At 48.7% G+C, this 13,033-nt stretch overlaps 1 long non-coding RNA gene across 1 annotated transcript; it reads right to left on the bottom strand.

Annotated features, from left to right (window-relative positions):
• Positions 1-222: 222 nt before the first annotated feature.
• LOC148775487 (uncharacterized) lies at positions 223-7,936 on the bottom strand. The gene is made up of 3 exons (XR_016039213.1): positions 5,384-7,936; positions 1,160-1,314; positions 223-393 (listed from the first exon to the last, which is right to left on the bottom strand). It is a non-coding gene; the product is annotated as an uncharacterized LOC148775487 (long non-coding RNA).
• Between the last annotated feature and the right edge of the window lie 5,097 nt (positions 7,937-13,033).

Below are 13,033 nucleotides of genomic sequence, written 5' to 3'. Positions count from 1 at the left end.
ATTCCTCCACTCAGAAAACACATACAGAGCATCGACTAGAAGCCAAGAATGGCAAGAAACGAATCACTTAAACTCTGAATGTCACAGTTCATACCTAGGTTGAGATAACATTTTGTTTGAAATCTAAATAGTACATATTAAATAAGAGGGTATTATAAATAATACAGATGAAACGGTGTTAGAAATTTGAAAGTTTCACCAACGATTACTCTACCTGATTCAGATCGTTTCTCCGTCTTCAGTTCCATCGAGTGCTCTGACAGGGAGTTCAAGCTGCTGTTTCATTTCAGCTTCTTTACTACATTGGTCTTCCTTTCTTCTTAACTGCTCCCTATTTTTTTCATATAACATATCAGCATTGCTTCTATTCTCTTCTTCTTGCATAAGGTCAATCTGCAAAATTTAGAGCTCTTTTCAAAAAAAGATGAGACTATTCGCTGCTGCAGTAAATTTCATTCCCTCTTCGTAATGTTTAAAATAGTAAAATGGGGGGAAATACAATGAAGAACACTTAAGAATGACCACTGTTTTCCTGCAGAGGGTTAAGAATAAAACAGCATAAATTTTTTTTTCTTTTCTGTCTTGAGAAAAATGGCTACTTCATACTTCTGTGGGTGGGAATGAAAAGCAATCTAAACTTTCTTAAGAATAGTTTACAAATATGGATCAAAGACCATTTCCAAACGTTCTCATACTTTAACCAAATAATACACTATTACTAAAGAAAATGAATTCAAAATAATTAGAAATGTAGAAATGAATCTGTAGAACAGATGTTCCTTGTTGTATTAAACATTAAGCCAGAAAAGTGAAAAACAACTGAAAGTCAATCTGTTGAATCATGAATGAGGTTTCTGTTATGGTGGACTTCTGTATAATCATGAAAACGATGATTTCTAAAAAATATACATTAAGTCATTAGAAGCATTCACTGTTAAGACCTTATATTATTTCCATGAATTTCACACTCCACAATACTAACAACGTGTTCTCCCCTGTAAAATCCCAGAGGGCAAGTTAAAAATTATAACACAGCTACGTCTCTGCAGTATTAAAGTAAATAACAGTTCAAATACTTCATTAAAACTAGGATGTGCAGTACCTCTAGCTGCCGAGCTCTCGCTGCCACTCCACTTTCTGATCCCTAAGTGTGACTCACCTCTTTTCTTTGGGACGGTTCTTTCTGAAGCTCACCAACCTTATTCTTGAGTTTTTTAATTTCTCCTCTGAGTAGGTCACAGTGGCTTGTTTAAAGTTCCATTCATCTTTCACACCAAACCATTGCATCCCGAAGTTTCCACAAGCTAACACAATCTGCAGCAGGAAGAAAACACAGAGAAATAGAAACACACTGATGTGAGCAATTTCTGAGCATAAAGGATGCGCCTTTCACGTTCACGCCTCCATACACTGAGCAAAGACTGAGTGTCGACCACGTGGAAGACAGTATCCTAAGCTCTCCAGATAAAACAGACGACCCTGGCTCTTGTTTAGCTTGCAGTCTAGTAGAAAAGAAAGAGAAATACAATAATCACAAACATGTAATCATTATAAATTCAGGTACAGCGAGGACGACCAGAGGCTCAGCGGATACACTCTCTGTCACCGTCTTTCAACACAAAACATATTTCCAAGATGCACAGCACCGTGATATATCCGCAGCTCTAGAGCAGTGCTAGACAAGGTGAGCGTGCATTACCACACGATACACAAACAGGCTCCGTATTCATATTCACACCACGGTCCTCGCTTTACACCTCAAGCCAAGTGGTTCCACTTGCAATGTGCAATTCTTAGAGTAAAGACATCACCATCCTGGGAAGCACTTTCAGATGACTGAGTGAAGTCACTCAGGTAGCTCACGGCATTAATCTGTGCTTTGACCTACACATAAATAATCCTGTTTCACAGTGTCCTTAAACTATTGATAAAATATACTAACTGTACAAAGGTGATAATAAGCTCGTCATTAAATGAAAACCAGACACTTCTTAAAAGGACAGATTTTTATCAAAACGATAATGTGGTCAATAGTGTTTCTAAATTAAGTTCTCCAAGTGTATGTCTCTACAACAAATGAAGATTTTCTGCTTTGCCACTATTCCTTTTACAAAATATTTTTTCCTAGGATAATATTTTTTATAATTAACTTTTGTATTATACCGTGTTCTTCTCATTAGATGTTTTCTTATGCAGCTCTAAAATGACAAATGATTCTTTTCAGGCTAATATTAAATACTTAAAAATACAAACAATACCTAAACTTTGGCTTTTTACATAAAACCGTTGCAATGGCAAGTAATTTTTTACTGAAGGATTAAATAATAAATAAGAGTAGCATTAATGGACAAAGAAAATACATGAATAATACTCATAAAGCAATTAATTCAGGTCAAAGGAAAAACGTAACTTTCCTTGTGTTGTTTGATAGGAAGCAGTATACCAGGGTTTTGGGGTGTTACCATTTTCAATAAGAACTACCTTTTACGGCAATAAAACCTATGCAGGAGGTAAAGAAACCCATTTTTAAGAAAACCATAGTAACCATGATATTAGCCTTCTGAGGACTTCCTAGGCAACTGCTATGCATTATTATAAGCACTCGACATGTCCTAAGGCATTTTTAATCCTCACAGTAATTCTCGGAGATAGGCAATGCATTAGGCCCTCTACATAGGGAGAAATGGAGCACGGAAAGGCTGAGGATCTTGCCCAGGCCCACACAGCAGGTCACCAACAGACCCAGAATTCAAACCCAGGAAATCTGGCCTCAACACTGCGGTGCCAAAACAAGCTGAGAACGTAAGATGTATGGCAAAACCAACCAATATAATATTGCAAAATAATTAGCCTCCAATAAATATAATAAAAAAATAAATAAGTCCTTCTAAGTCATATGATAACAGATGAATCTGTATCATTCTTCCATGTCTACCGATAACTATAAATAATAATTTCTGAATCTTAACATATTTCTAAACAAATCAAACATCTTTCCATGGAGGCAATATTGGATATCTACTTGCAATAAAGACTCGCTTTTTGTAAAGAAATTCATCAACAGGCATTCATGGAACCATTCTGCTGTTTCTTCCTGCATCTGACATGCACTTATTGAGCAGACAACATGTGTTAACGACACTCTAAGTGTGGGAAGGATGGTTTTAGTAATTTAGAACTTTATGATCCAAAGATGATAATTAATGAAAGATTGTCAACAGTTTTTTCTACTGAATATAAGCAAAAATTTCCCCTTTCCCCAGGAGTCTATAAACAACATGAAGTTAATATGCTGTGATGTTTCAGAGTACCTTACAAAACTGTAGCTACTCATGATGATACGATCATCCAGAATTATCAAGGAATGATTCAATCCTTTTCAGTATAGCCTAAGTATTTGTATATTCAAGATTCTATAATTTTTAAAAATGTGTGACAGAATTAATTGAAGTAATCATCTGCATATTCAATTACATAAGAATATTACACTTCAGAACTAATGAACAAGTCCTTGCCATAAAACTATACATGAACAGAAGTATTATGTACAATTAGTTTACTGTAATAGTTTAAAGTTAATATCATACAATCAATAAGCTTTCTAATATTGGAAAAGGAAACAAGATTCAACTCAATAAACACCTCCTCTGCTGGCTCATTCCCAACAGCATACATACGCTAAAAGCTCCCCTCTGAATATAAAACAAGAAACTCCTTAGAACTCCAGTGAACAGACACGGATCATCAACTTGCAAATGCCTGGCTCTTTGACAAGTCTCATTACTGAGGCTCAACTAGGAGAATCCCAACCTGAAAAATCTGAAAACAAAGTCTCCATTAGAATGTGAGTAAGAATACAAGTCTGACTACCTCCTACAAACTCTTATTTCAGAGAATCACTTCCACGTCCTCCTCTGCCCTCAAACTCACTACTCCTTCACAGCTTACTCTGTCTTACACGTCACTGCCATTCATGAAGAGCTGCTAACTAGTGTCTCATCATTTCTACTTTTTACTTTTCTAGTATTACTTACCTCGATTCACTCAACCTGTTCCCTATTCTGTATTCCATAAGAACTTGAGGAATAATTTAATTGCCACAGAATTATTAGATAATAAAAATCTTGCATGATTCAAACTCAGTGTAGTATTTATTGAAAATATTCTAGTGTTTAGGGGATGAACCCTATTAATCTGCTTTGTTTCAAAAGTTGGTTTGCTACATCATGCAAATGCTTCAGATGATTTCAGTGAAACAACTGCCAAAATATCAGCTATCTTAAAAAAAGAAAAAAAAAGCCAATGCCTTCCATATTCAAATTAATCTACTTCGAATAACAAACACCAGTACAACATACAGGTGATGCCTGAGAGTTGCTTGGAGTGGCTGGGGTTTCCCCTACTTCTAGCACCACCACCCTTCTCCCCCACCCCCAGGATTCTCTGGAGCAACAAGGATCTTCTTCTCTCTTTTCAGTGTAAATACACTGAAGCCATCGAGAAGGAATTCTCTCAAGTGTCCTCATCAACTCCAAATCACCTCCCTAAGGACTTCCTTTCTTCCCTTCCTCCTTTCGCCAGATTCTCTCCTCTCCAAAGGGTAATCTCAGGATCTGTGGTCTGAACTCTTCCCCCTTCACATTCCTTCTATGGATCATCTCTCCCCTTCTTTCTCCCTCTTTGCTTAGCAATGGTATCTTACACCTGAAATTGCTACTTCAACTCCTTGCTTCCCTCTGTCTATAAACACGCTCAGGAAGAAACACAAAATAATGCTTTTCCTTGATCCTGTTCTGTCCTGCACTACCCAATGCTCCTCTTCCAGATTTCTCTAAAGGCAAGGCTACACCCTTGCTACTCAGAGAGCTTGTTAGAAACACGGGATCTCACACCTCCTGCTCAGCAAGTGCACTTCCCACAAGGCCCCCGTTCCGTTCCGTTCCGTTCAGTCACTCAGTCGTGTCCGACTCTTTGCGACCCCGTGGACTGTAGCCTACCAGGCTTCTCTGTCCATGGGATTCTCCAGGTAAGAATACTGGAGTGGGTTACCATCTCTTTCCCCAGGGGATTCCCGACCCAGGGATCGAACCCGGGTCTCCCGCATTGGAGGCAGACGCTTTAACCTCTGAGCCATCAGGGAAGCCCCCAGGCAACTAATTCAAACGTGAGAAACTCTGGTCTACACTGAGTCTGCTTCTACATGACTTCAACTTCACTTAGTCTTCTGAAATCTTAGCCTCAACTTACCCTCCGGAGAAGGCAACGGCAACCCACTCCAGTACTCTCGCCTGGGAAATCCCATGGATGGAGAAGAATGGTGGGCTGCCGTCTGTGGGGTCGCAGAGTCGGACACGACTGACGCGTCTTAGCAGCAGCAACTTACCTTCACTCTACCGCCACTTTGGAGACACTTCCCTCCAAACTGAAACTGCAATAGAAGCTGGAAACTTTCCAGTGGACACTGTATCAGGCTGTAGGTTCCTTGGTCTCCTCATCACGGCCCCTGGTCTCTCCGTCTTTCCAGTTCTCGTTTTGGCCTACGTGACACCATCCTACAAAGCGGCAGCATCTCCTATGACATCAATTCGCACACATTTACAGCTGAGTACCTATGCCCGTGATCCTGCACAGAGGCTAACACACAGCTCTGCGTGCCCAGGGACCTCAATCCTGAATGCCTTCTAACAGACAGGAAAACAAGAAGATGGGGAAAACGCTGCTGTTCTTCTCGGACAAGCTCACTTCCAATTCATCGCCCATGTCAAATACTCTCCCTTTTTCTAAAGACCTATCTTATTTCTTGCCACCTTCCCCCATAGACCGGTGCTTCCTTTTCCTTCATTGCCTCCCTGTACCCTATGCCTCTCTCATCCTTCATTCCCTCTTTCCTCTTATTTCTCAACCTTCCTGAGGTTGTAGAGTATCTTCAATCAGAACTAATAATTTTTTCTTGCGGCCATGGATCACACTGACCAGGGATCGAAACTGCACCCCCTGCATCGGACAGTCTTAACCGCACAGAGTCTTAACCATCGGACCAGACCTCCAAGGAAATCCAGGAGCTCATAATTTAGCTCCTTAAATGGCATTCTCAATTTAATCTGTGGCTGACACCTGTTAAGATACACTATTTCCCCCCCTCTACTTTTTCCTCACTAGCATCCGACAGGTCATTTGCTTTGGCTATGAGAATATGTCAGCAGTCCCATTTTAATTCAACGTTCTGTCAAATGACTTTTCGATCAAATCCAGTTCTTACCTTCCTCTTGTCCATGTCTTTTTTTCCTCTTTGACCAGCAGCTCCAGATAAACGATCCACATACTTCTGTGGAAAGCTCTCAGAGATACTCTCTTAAAATTAATACGAACTTGCATGAAGATTTCCTAAACCCTTTCTAAGAAAATATCCTACTTTTAAAAACTGCCCACGGTTAACCCAGATAAGACAGGTTTTGCCAAGATCCCACAGCTGCTAAGTGTCAGAACCGGGATGCTGACTTCAGGCACCGTGCTGGATCACCAGGCAGCAGCCGCCTGCAATGAAGAGAGCAGGCCCTTCTTATCTCCTTCCATTGGTGCCACCTTCAAACAGGGCACCCTTACTTTCTGTTACTTCAAGTATGGCTGCCATAAAGGTACTCTGCACATCCAAAATGCTTTGTTATTATTAGCGTCAAAGTGAAAGTCGCTCAGTCGTGTCCAACTCTTTGCCACCCCATGCACTATATAGTCCATGGAACTCTCCAGGCCAGAATACTGGAGTGGGCAGCCTTTCCCTTCTCCAGGGGATCTTCCTGACCCAGGAATCGAACCGAGGTCTCCTGCATTGCAGGCAGATTCTTTACCAACTGAGCGATCAGCGAAGCCCTTGTTAGAACATCACTAAAGCAAACTGCTGTTGTCGTAAGCCCACATATTTATTGCTACCTGCCATGTTCTTGCATCTCTAGAAATGTTCCTTGCGGATCAACTTGACAAGCCTAATGCAGTAATACTTTCACGTTTCAAGCACTATCTTTTTAAGGCTGAAGTGGTAAAAAAAAAAAAACAACACAATTTAGCCTGTTTCTTTCTGACCCTCGCTAGCAGTTTTACACACACACATGTACGAAAGAAACATATGTTTGCTTGGGAGATTGGGACTGACACACACACACACTACACACTATTGTGTATGAAATAGATAACTAATGAGGACCTACTGCATAGCACAGGGAACTCAACATTCTGTAAGAGCCCACACGGAAAAAATGCTTTTAAAAAGAGCGGGTATACATATATACACAGCTCATTCACTCTGCTGCACACCTGATACACACACACACTACGGTAAATCAACTGCACTCCAATAAAAACGGAGGGAGAAGGGAAGGAAGAGACACAAACATTTGGCTATAGACTCACCTGGAATAATGCAGCAATGTTTAGATAAATGTCACTTCAGAACCCAAAGTGGAGGGTAGGAAAATCAGGATATTGTCAATATCCTCAAATTAAAATCAATTAGGAGCCCGGTGGTGGCGGGACGCACGCACTGTCTAAGCCCACCGCTGGCGCCGCGCAGCTTTCTCAGGGCGCCCCGCCGGACGCACGCGGAGGGGACCCGGGTTCCACGGCCAGCTGCCCGCCCCTCAGGCCAGACTGTGACCGCCCGCCCTCGCGGCTCACAGGGCCCCGGGGCGCCAGCGCGCGTTTCCCACCGACAGGCCCCGTTTCCGGCTCACACGCTCCAGGCTCAGCGCCTCAAGCTCGCGGCTCACAGGCTCCCGACTCACACGATTACCTCCCGCGCTCCCCGCCGGCCCGGCTCCCCGCTCACACGACGCCCAGGCCCCAGTGCGCCGGGCCGCGCCCGCCGCGCTCTCAACCCCCGACGCCGGCCCGCGCCCCCCGCTCACACGACCCCCGACGCCGGCCCGCGACCCCCGTCACACGACCCGCGATTCAGGCCCGCGCCCCCCGCTCTCGCGACCCTCGACGCCGGCCCGCGCTCCCCGCTCTCACGCACGCCTTCGCCCGCTCCTGGCAGGCCCGGCAAGCCGCTCACACGCTGCCCTGGCCCCAGTGCGCCAGGCCGCGTTCGCCGCGCTCTCAACCCCCGACGCCGGCCCGCGCCCCCCGCTCTCGCGACCCCCGACGCCGGCCCGAGCCCCCCGCTCTCGCGACCCCCGACGCCGGCCCGCGCCCCCGCTCACGCGACCCCCGACGCCGGCCCGCGCCCCCCGCGCAGGCGCACGCCCCCCGCCTCCCACACAAACCCCGTCCCCAGGCGCTGGCCGGAGCTCGCGCTCACGGGACACCTGCGCGCCGCCCGCCCTCGCAGAGGCCCGGCCTAAGCTCTCCGCATGGGGCCTGCGCCGTGTTCGGCGAGGAGGCCGTGAAGCGGCCCGGGAGCTGCCCTGCGCGGCCGAGGGGAGGCTGCCTGAGGCGGGCCGCCGTGAGCGAGGGCCCGGGCGGGCGCCACCCGGGGCGCTACTCTGGGGCTGCACGGCCGCGAGCGGGACGGCGGCTGTGCCTGTTGCTCCACTCGGTGGCTGCGCGCAGGTCGGTTTCGGCGGCCTCCCGCGCGCGGGGGTCGCCGCCACTTCCTCAGCGCCCCCCGCTGCCCCGCGTCCTCGAAGCCTCTGCGCGCGCGGGCTGCGCGGTGGTCGACTCGCCCCGGAGACGCGCGGAGAGACCTGGAGACGGGCGGCTGGAGCTCAGGTGCGTGTTACACCGGGGAGGTGGGGACGGGGTCGCCCGGGCGTGAGGGCCGCGCCCTGAGGGCTGCGGTGAGTGCAGCCCCACCCGGGAGCCGGCCATGCAAACACCCTCCCGTCCCCGCCGGGGAAGGGCGGGCAGCAAGGGGGCTCTGGCGCGGGAAGGTCGCGCTTCACTCACAAGGCGTTTCAGAGGAGCGTTGGGATTACTCTGTTTAGATAGCTGTCGCAGCGCTGGTGGCTCATCTGGTAAAGTATCTGCCTGCAATGGCGAGACCTGGGTTCAATCCCTGGCTTGGGACGGTCCCCTGGAGAAGGGAAAGGCTACCCTCTCCAGTATGCTGGCATGGACTGTCACAAAGAGTCAGCCTTTGCAGAGTCAGACTGAGCGACTTTCAGTTAACTAATTAAGGGGCTCCCCCACTAATTAAGGGGCTGCCCTCATAGCTCAGTCGGTAAAGAATCTGCCTGCGATGCAAGAGACTCGGGTTCGATACTTGGGTTGGGAAGATCCTCTGGAGAAGGAAATGGCAACTCACTCCAGTATTCCTGCCTGGAGAGTCCCATGGACAGAGAAGCCTGGCAGTCTACAGTCCATGGGATTGCAAGAGTCGGACACGATTTAGGGACTAAACCACCACGCAGCCCTTTAGGGAATGGATGGGATAGAAGAAAGACTGGTTCTGAGTGGGTTATGATAGACAGCAGGAGAGATGGATGCTGTCCACAGCCCGGTCGGGGGTCACTGAACACCGCGTCCTGAGGCGACAGGACTTGTAGATACACGGACAGGGGTGGAGGGGAGAGGCGGAGCGGGGGAGGGAACAGGAGACCGCGTCTCTGGAGGCTTCTTTCAGGGAGCAGAGTAAACATCTGGCAGTCAGCAGGAAGAGCGTTTCGGTGAGTGTGTTTTGTTTTGAACCTTCAAGAGCACTTAGTCTGACTCTTGGGCCATTTAACAGATGGGGACGCTGAGGCACTGGAATTACGGATCAAGTTAAAGGGCTTGTCTGAACTTGCAGCTGTCACTTGAACAGTTTGTTCGGTTCCAGTGTGTTATTCTTGCAACTTCAGGCAGTTACCTTATCTAAAAAGTTAGGAGACCACAGTTCAGAGAAATCATTCGCAGTGGCTCAAGGTTTTCGGGTGAAATCGCCAGTCACTGATGCCCCACCGAGCTCCTTCCCCGGGAGCCACACACTGAGTGTGTGAATGACTCCTTCCCCGGGAGCCACATCCCACATCCCAGCATCAAGTCACAAATTAAGAAGTTTAACAGTGAAATTTTAATAATTTTCTGATTTTTCTTTATCCATACTGGATAAGTTAAGGATTATATCAGTTTGCACGCATGTACCCTGACAGAAAAGACACCTGAAAACCAAATCAACCCAATTAATCTTCCACTCTTGCAGCTGCAAAAATTGCCTCAAGAACCAGAAATGAATAAGGAATGTGGTAGACAGGACAGACTACCCTAGGAGTGCTCTGCTTTCAGACGGCGGGGAAACCTGGACTCGGCACTGCGGGTTGGATCTGCCCTTTCCAGCCTCCACACACCCCCTCCGTCAGGTCACCATGTTAGTTTCAGATACTTTGTCAATCTCTATCAAAAATAAAGAATTAAGAACATTATCTAGATAGTGTCTTTGGATTCTTTAAAAGCTATTGAGATGTAATTGACGTATCGTGTAATTCACCCATCCCAAGTGTGTAGTTCAGTACCTCTTAGTCTAGAGAGGTGTCACCTGTGACCACAGTCAATTTTAGAGCATTTCCATCACCCCCAAAAGGAACCCTGCATCCCTTAGCCACCACCTATGGCGCGGCGCCCTCATCTCCCTCAGCCCCAGCAACCCCCAGTCTAATATCTGTCTGTGTAGACAGCCTGTTCTGGGTTTTCACGTGAATGGAATCACACGGTGTGTGCTCCTTTGTGGTTCGCTTTTCTCATTTGATGTCGTGTTTCCGCGGTTCATCCATGTTATAGCACGTACCAGTTCTTCCGTTTCTGTTGATTGTCAAACAAGAAACAGTATGTGGCTAAGCCATTTGTCCATTCGTAAGTTGTTGGAGATTTGGGTTGTTTCCCCTTTGCGGCTACGAACAATGCTGCTGTGAGCACTGACTTACACATTTCCGGATGGACATGCTTTTATTTCCCCGTGGTGGGATTTTGTCCTCAGAGTTCCCTGGCTGCTTTCTCCTTTTCTGGCCTTTGCTCAGACTGTCCTGCCGTCTTCACAATTTCTGTTCCTCTTGGGTAGTTCTCCATTGATTCAGACCTGGAGACGCATTTCCCTCTCTGGTGGAGGGAGGAGGTGACACTTGCGGAGAACATTATGAACCGGTCCTAATGTGTGTGATTTCTGGGCGTCTCGTTGCTCTGAAGAAAGTGCTGAGCAACTGAAACAATGAAGAAAGTGGGGACCACATCGAGGGCAGGTGGGCCTCCAGATGCGGGCCGGGGGATCTCAGGACGGGAGGGGCAGGAGCCCAGTCAGGCCAAGGGCGCAGACGTGGTGCTGGCTCACGACCTCTGGTGAGCAGCGAGTGGCTGAGCCCCAGGCAGGGGTCTGTTTGCTGTCAGGCGCACCTGGTTTCCCGAGTGTGTCCCCGCTGCCCACTCCCACCTGACACGGCCTTTCTCTTCCCGCTGCTCCCCGCTCAGCAACCAGCCACAGCCCGTGTGTAGACAGAAACCAGAGCAGGTGCAGAGCCTGCGTGCAGGCCCCTGCTCCCTGCATGGGGTGCTCAAGCCTCCCATTTCCTCCCTGTCAGTGGGCACGCCCCCTCCTCTCCAGCAGCCCCAGGTGTTCCCACACGGGGAGAGTTTACAGGGCCAGACCCTGCCCATGATAACCTCACAGGGTCCAGGATCACGGTCAGCCTGCCCTAGAAGCCCTCTGTCACATGGAACTCGGCATCTTCCTCCCCAGACTCCTGCCTCAGTTGCTCTGCATCGCCAGCATCCTTGTTTCTCCTGGAGGCCTGGTTGGACCCAGCCTCCTCCTCTGATGCTCCCAAGGTCAGGGGCTGCGGGCCAGTTTCTGGTGAGGACGAGAGAAGGAAGGTGGTACTTGGTCCCTGGGAGCATGACCCACCTGTGTGAAACGGTCTGTTTTCCTGGCCTGGCCTTGCTTCCTAGGACCCTATGCCTTTCTCCCCAACTGGCCCCTTCTGGGTGCTTCCCTTCGAACCCGTGTTCTCTCCTGGTCACAGCCCCGGCCGCACCTCGACTCCCTAGTCTCTCTGGCCAGGCAGATTCCTGCAGAGCCAGTGTCATTTCTTCTCTGCTTGGGGCGTCCCCATTGCTCCGCAGATGTGGGCAGGTAAGGAGGGAAGAAGGAAGTGCAGGGGTGTATTAGGGCTTAAGGGAGCCTCATGAATCGCTCGATGAAGTCCACACCTGCCTCTGCCCCTGACTTTAGACTCATGCAGAGTCTGAGCCTCCCTGACTGTGCTGAGGTCCTTGCCCTCTGTGTCCTGTCCAGGTGGGGTGGGGTTGGGTGGGTGGGAAATGACCTTCTGGTGTCTAGAGCACTTGGATTATTGGAAGGTTATTTCTTTGTGTGAAAAGCTCGATTTTTAAATTAGTTTTCTGTCACATAACAAAAGCACGTTTTGCTTGGAAACACTGAAACAACAGGGAGAGTTGAGGGTGGAAAGTGCTGTCTCACCCCAGCCCCTCGTTGGCCGTTCCCTGTGTTCTTCTGGCGTTTTCCCTGTCTGTCCCCGAGAGCCACATTGCATCTCCGAATGTGCATCTTCGTAAGCACAAGTGGGCCCAGAGTCTATTTTAAAGAGCCCCACACGCCTCCCGTTTTCTTTCCAGTTGCTTCCCGGGCTGTGCCCCCAACGTACGTGAGCGGCTCTAAGTGGTCTGGCCGTCGGAGCCAGCCCGAGCCCTGTGGCGCTGCAGGTGGAGCCCCAGGTTTACCGGAGCAGCCGGCCAGACCCAGTGCGAGGAGCCAGCTCCGCGTCCCTGGAAAGCGTGGAGGTGGGTGGACTCCCCCTCGGCACCTCCCCAGTCACTGCTCACGTGACATGACAGAGGAGGACGGAAGAGGGCATCTCATCGCTGGAAGAGGGGCTATTCGGGGACCTACATTTGGTTTTAAGGTGTCTCTGGGTCTCTATCTGCAGGGCAGCGCTGGCCACAGAGCATCCTCCTTCAGAAATGGGGGCCTCGGAGCATCCCCTGTTCACCACCACCCTCCCCTGGCCCTGCAGGTGCGGGGGAAGGTTAATCGGCTGAGGGCAGAAAGGGCAGGTGTGCCACAGCCACGGTCACCTTGGTCCAGCACCTTGGACCAAGGCTCACCTTGCATGAC

This window comes from Moschus berezovskii, chromosome 15, assembly GCF_049115385.1.
Source record: "Moschus berezovskii isolate FMDL1 chromosome 15, NW_MosBer_1.0, whole genome shotgun sequence".
Taxonomy (NCBI): Eukaryota; Metazoa; Chordata; class Mammalia; order Artiodactyla; family Moschidae; genus Moschus; species Moschus berezovskii.
This window is presented reverse-complemented; position numbering and strand designations above follow the sequence as displayed.